Below are 6,851 nucleotides of genomic sequence, written 5' to 3' on the forward strand. Positions count from 1 at the left end.
TCTAAATTGCAGTATAGATCTTTTAAATATAAGAGTTAATGGATGCATCTAAATTCCAATTGCAATTAAAGAAAACTCAATCTTGAAATCAAACCTTACATTCATCAAAGTAACAACAACATCATTTGAGAGCACAGTAGTGATAACTCATCCCTCTTTAATTCATTTAATCTAAATCAAAGCCAATCCTCAATAATTAATCTAAGCAATGAATGAATATCAATCTGAGAGTTTCAACATCGATAGTTAATACTCTTTACGGTTGATTATATAAAGCGGAATATTTATTTAAGGAACTTGATCTGAAATGAAAGCAAACTGAATCAATGACAATCCTGCAAATTATATAAAGTATAGAGCTTCTGTCAACACTGGAAAATAATAAATAGCATAGCGATAAAAATCATAGAAAGCAAGAATATTATCAAACCATCACACTTGCAAGAATTGAAAATGTATGACACAAGAAGAGAAGTTGAATCCACCAGTGGCCAGGCCCTTAGCCGCCAGTGACACACTGCTAAATTACTTCAAGAAACGCGAGGGAACAACAACTTTACTTATATATTAATCATCAAACTGAATGAGCATTACAATATATTCATGTTCTTCTTGACAATAAGAGTCTGTGAATACAATTACAATTACAATAATACAAAAATTCCTCCTCCCCTCCTTCTTACAAAATGTCTCCTTTTATAATAGGAAAGGGTCAAAAGATAGATCACAAATGAGATCCCTCAGGGGATCCTAAGAGATTCGCAACAGTTTTCCATCTTCAGACATCATTTCCTTTCCTGCGCTGATCCTACTGATTTTCTTTTGGCCATATCTGCAACCACCGTGTTCCTTCCTTAGCTTGCTGGTTCTTGCTATTCCTTTTTAGGGAACAACATTTGTCCCTTTTGTTGTTTTCCTGCATAAAGGAAGGTAATAATTAGCTAAGTTGTAACTACAGATAATTTCTTCATTTCTTACCATAATTCCTTAATAGATTAGCGCATTGTGATATAGAAAGGATAAGAATAAATGAAAAGGATGATGAGTTTAATAGTAATTTCATACCTTTTCCATGATCCAATATACTCCCCTTCTTACCCTTTTTCATGTCCTCATGAAAACCATGTAGTTCGTATGCAGAGCAGTCAAGGAATAAGCTGGAGAAGGAATGTCGTAAAGCGATCTAAAACCATGGTTCTTGGCCAAGAGCTTAAAGATGTGCCTTGTATATCCTTTAGGTAGTTCATATATAGCCTTGTACCCTTTAGCAGGATACCAAATAATACGGCTGCGGAATCGACAACCTAGCCAATAAGGACCTTCTCTTAAGATGAGATTGTTATAAGTGGCAAAGTGTTCTGCAACCAATTTAAAATTTTTATAATGAAATGGCTTTGTATTCTTTACATTATTGTTGGAGACTGTCCACCTAAACTTGGCTACAGACAAGGAGCTTTCCTGAATAGGGAGGAAGTATTCTACTCCCTTTTGGACAATCTCTTTCTGAACAGGCCTCAAAATTTTGATTACTCCTTCCCTTTTCATCAAACTTTTGTGATTGGCCAGCATTTGTAATGGGTATTTTGGTTCACCTCTGACCCAAAGGTCTAGTCCATTTTGCTGCCTCTGGAACGTGTTATGAGTCTTGAACCATTTTTCAGTTGATTAACAACAAATGAAATAAAAGCTTGGAATTGCACATCCCTCACAAAAGCACTAGGGTTTTTTTCAATGTCTTCCTCTGATACAAAATTATGTAAATAAAATTCACACAACAATCTCTAAAATTTTACCCCATGTTGTTTGCAACAGTCTATGAAATCCTCAATTGTTTTTAATTCTATAAGTTTTCCAGCCCCGACGGCTTTGATTTTCAACTGCAAGTACCTTTCTAGCAAAAATAAGGCATAATTATTGGTAGGGGATCTGCATGCCAAGACATTAGTGTACAATGAGAAAATAGTATCCATTTGACTTATGACCTTCTCTAATATGAGCTTCATTTTCTCAATTCTTTCCTCCTCCTTTTGGTATTTATCGAAGGTCTCACTTTCTGATGTATTCATGTCCTGAAGTTGCCTCTGTAATTCTTGGTATTTTTGTTGGGAGACAGTTTCCAGCTCAAGTTGTTCTATGGTAAGCCGAGCCTGGGCTAAATCTTCTTGAAGATTCACTATACTGGGGTCGTTGCTTGTCATGATACCTTTGGCTTGGGTACTTGATTGCATACTCCTGCTATGAGAATGGATTCCTATTGCTTGTGTTTCTTTGTTCTAGGAGGTCCAAGCCTTTGTCTGGGTAGCTATGTTGTAGGATGGTACCATCTCCGTCTGAGTCATGAGAAGGTATAGCCTTTGTTTGGGTAGCTGCTTCTACAAAAATTGCATGTTGTTCCTTAACAAGTTCAGTGAGTATGGGCTCAATTTGAGTCCCCATAGCTTTTGTTTCATGTAATTCAGTTTGAACGGTTGCGTTTATTGTTTTCGGGGTTTTATCTGGAACCTTCCCCGTTGTTAATTTTCTTTTCTTTTGCCTGAGCCTTTTTACTATTTTCTGCAGCCTTTGCTATTCCTTCCTAAGATTTTTAATTTTTCTTTTCTGCTTTTTAGGAGGAGCAAATGTTCTGCTAATCATCTCTGCTCCTAACGGGCTCAGTTGCTCATCTTGGTTTTGTTCTACAAGAACTGTGTCCTCTCCCTGGTTTATTTCTATTTCTCTTGTTTGGCCTACATTCTCTGCATTTAGGCCTACCTGACTGGGTTCTTCTGGAGGCATATCACCAAGTTGGTTCACCTCTTCTTGAGTGGCCTTTTCCCTTGTCTCTGCTTCGCAACTTATGTTTTCTGATATAATTCTATCATGGCCAAAGTTCTCTGCAGATTGGGTTGGTCCAATGTTCAAATTGAGCGGGCTTTTGGGCTGTATGAAATCATTCATATTGGCCAAAATCTAATCCAATTTGATATCATGCAGTAAATCACCTGGGGGGCTTGATGTTGAGGGGAGTTCTAATTCATCTCTTTCTTCTTCTTTAGAATGTCGTGATTCTTCTTCCTGGTCCGACTCAGGGTTCTCCTGGCCTTCTATCTGTAATTATTGCTCACTTCCCGGGCTAGACATTTCCATGGGTTGGCTGATACTTCCTTGGGGGTTTTTAGCTATTCCTAAGTCTATCCTCGGCCTAGCGGAATGTCTGCGCTTTTGGGTAGTGTTTGTTGTAAGGGTAGTCCTCTTCCTTTTCAAAATAGGGTTAGGCGCAAGCAGAGCTAAGCCCCCTTCAATGGAAAATACTAATTCCTCCCAACTTTATTGCTGCTGGGCAAGGTTGTAACTCACTATCAGCCTAATGAAGTAGTGGTGGCTCAAGACGACTTCTATATGTTGGGATTTTTTCATGCTTAAAGTAGTATCATGGAACATAAAATTCAAATATGTAGGCAAATTCAAAGAACATTTTTGTTTCAGAACTGCTACGAGTTTAAGTTGACGCGGCCTTACCATGTCTTTTCGCTCATCACATGTGATGTAGTTATGGATGACTCTGGCTAGTTCTACCCATGGTTCTCCAAGGGATGATGGTCTAACTCCTTTGTCTTTGATGATCAGGTCCTCTCGCTCGTCCTTAAAGACTGCAATAGCATCCTGCAACTTTAATCTTTTATTAGCCCATACAGGTCCTTCTGCTGTTAATCTAGACACATCATCTATCACCGCATCTGACACTATGATTTGCCTTCCTCTTATCATATATTGCTTGTTCTGTAAATTTTGTAGAAATTCAATAGAAATTGATTCATTGGATTGTTGAAATCGTGTGAAATATGTTATCCACCTGGCTCGGGCTAGAATTTCTCTGGTTGCATTAGAAACAACCAGTATTAGCAGCTCCTTGCATACTATTCTCCCTCCCATATTGCCTATATCCTACAAACAATTAGTGTAGCAGAGATATCACAGCAATAGGCAAGGCTGAGTGACGGAACAACAATTTGTTATAATGGTTATTTCAGATGATACTTTACAGGCATGAATACTGTTAACTAGGACTTTCTATTGTACCACTTACTCTACAGTCATGGAATGTCGTATTGCCCTGCACAATCGAATAAAGGACTGACACGCCAGCATAACTATACTGGAGGTTACTCCTCTCCTGCCTTAAAAATCATAGGTCGCCTTCGACCGAATGAATGAAGGAATGATGTGCTGGCGGCGAAGTACAAGGGTGATAAAAGTGGCAAGGTAGACATGTTAATGATAGGATCGCAAAATATATCGAAGTGCTGAAATCAATGCATATAACGAAAATTATCAATAAGTGTGGAGATGCCATGAGATGATTTGAAAAGGAAAAAAGACATCGGCCGTAGGAAAGATACTTTTTCATCATCATTCCACTTAAATTATTATGATTGATTTTTAAAAAAGATTGCATGCATAAAGGTTCGAAAATAGATTAGGAGCATAATCTCTCTATAGTAATGGTAAAAAATAAGAAAATTATAATAACTATTGATGTTGAAAATAAGACTCCAATACCATCAGTAGTGCTTCTGTTGCTTGTAGGTGTTTATAACTTCGACAGAGTTTCTTTTTCACCTTTTGGAACCATGATCCTCTTTGTATAATTAGGAAACTGCACTATGATGTCAGAGTAGAGACCAATGTGCTGGCTTGGTAACTACATGAATACATTGCCATTCACTAGGAAGGAGCGAAAGGTGGGTAGGCCGGGTCGTGATGAGATCTCCTGTTCCAAGGACTTTATTTTTCTGATGCATCCATTGGATCATATCCTTGGTGTTGTGGCCATAATGCGAATGCCACTTCATTGCTTCCTTATGACCATGGTAGGCTGGCTCATGATGAGACCCCCTATTCTCTATCTGAAAAATCATAGAATTGTTAGTAAACATATGTATATATTTTTTTTAGACAACACTTCCTATTTGTATATAGAGGGTGGCTTAACACACCTTAAGAGTAGGGATGGTGGAAGAAGTCTGAACATATCAATAGAAAAAAATATGCCCTTAACCTTATTTGATGATAAAGAACAAAGAGAATTATAGGGGTTAGGGAAGAACTAGCATGGTACAAATAATCAATCAATTCGATTTATAGTGAAAATAAGGATAGTGAAGTGATATAGATGGTTGTGTCCTTCCTTTTTCAATCAATACAAAGCAATCTCATTAAAGATGATAATTTTCGATTTGCTTGTTCCAGTAAACTTCAAATTTTGTATCCTTACATATATATTTGTATACTTTCACTATAGATGATCATAAAGAGTGAACAAAGGAAAGAGATGGTATTCAAAGTGCTTATTTCCTAAAGGAATCATCAAAAGAAAACCCCACACAAAGAGTTTTGTTCCTTATAGGGAACAATAAGAAAAAAACACACACAAAAAGGTGTTCTTCCTTAGAGGGAACATCAACTGTTCCTTGTAAAGAACAACAAATGAAAAATACACGCAGATGGTACTATTCCCTGTAGGGAACAGTAAAAGGATATATACATGAAAGTGTCATTCCTTATAGGGAATACCAGCTATTCCTTAGGGGGAAAAACAAGAAGAAAAAATGCACACCAAAACTGTTGTTCCTTAGAGGGAACAATAGCTATTCCCTGTAGGGAACAACAAAGGAAATACATGCCGAAAAAAATGGTTGTCCCTTAGAGGGAACATCGGCTATTCCTTAGAGGGTGTTAGCACTCAAATCTGCCTCAAGCTGAGGAAAGCAAAACTCAAGGCCACATCAAACAAAGCTCAGCCTCGTAGCTAGCCGTACGAGAATAGGAGAGGGCTCTCTCCGGGTCTATCTCGGCAAAAGGTCTTCAAAGGGGCTGAGATGACTCAAATTTAATATTGATTTTAGGCTAGTAAAGAGATATGAATGAGGTTTGATTTTGATAAATGATGGGTTTCTGGGATGCATGGGGCAAAGACAGCAAAAGAAAAGATTTAATCAAAGGTACAGATTTTTCCATAAGGCAAGATAGGAGTGAAGTTTAACAATTAAATTGAAATTAAATGGCGTGGAAAGGCTATTTAGATAGCTGAAAAGGGCATTAAACAACGAATCCCTTTCAGACAGAAGAAAGCCACACAAATACTGAAACGCTCATTTGAGGCAGAGCGAATAAATTGGGTTCTACCTCCCACACTGTAAAGCATTCAGCTGGAAATGAGAATGAATGAAATTATGAAACATTACAAAGACATATGAAACAAAAGAAAAAACATCTGCTAAACTTTCACACCACAAGAATCTTACAAATCAGGGCTGACCATTCGATTATTCCTCTGTCAAACAACTGTACAATAAAGCTCTCTGTTCTCCTCCACGCACCTCTCACAATTTATTTTTGTTTTTATTCATTTTATTTTTATTTTATTTTTAATTGTTTTAATTTTTTTTTTTTTTTTTTTTTTTTTTTTTCAGGCGCCAGAGCTGTATCTTTTCACTAAAATCTCTGTCAAAACTGTACAATAGAATCTCTATTTTTCTCCAGCAAGTGTCCCAATCAAAAGCGAGCGCGCATGCGTGCTGCGCGTATAGCCAAAAAACCTGTTTTTGGGACCAAAAATTTCAAAATGACAAAAATTTCTCCGAATTCGCTCAAATTCGGAGTGAAGACCCTCCATCATGTGTTATGCTCAACCAGCGAAGCCTCGACCAAAAGTCGAAGTGGATCCAGCCTCTTTCGCCGTTTTAGTGCTTGGCTCAACCTCCTTTTCAAAATCTTCATTTTTGCTTTGTTGACATGCATGCGAGCCCAATAATGATGTTTCATGTGACAGAGAATGTCTTTGTCTCTATTAGCCTTTGCCAGCAACTTCT

Source organism: Pinus tabuliformis, chromosome 3_2 (assembly GCF_031772625.1).
Source record: "Pinus tabuliformis cultivar Carrire ecotype Pingquan chromosome 3_2, CPIR1, whole genome shotgun sequence".
NCBI classification, from domain to species: domain Eukaryota; kingdom Viridiplantae; phylum Streptophyta; class Pinopsida; order Pinales; family Pinaceae; genus Pinus; species Pinus tabuliformis.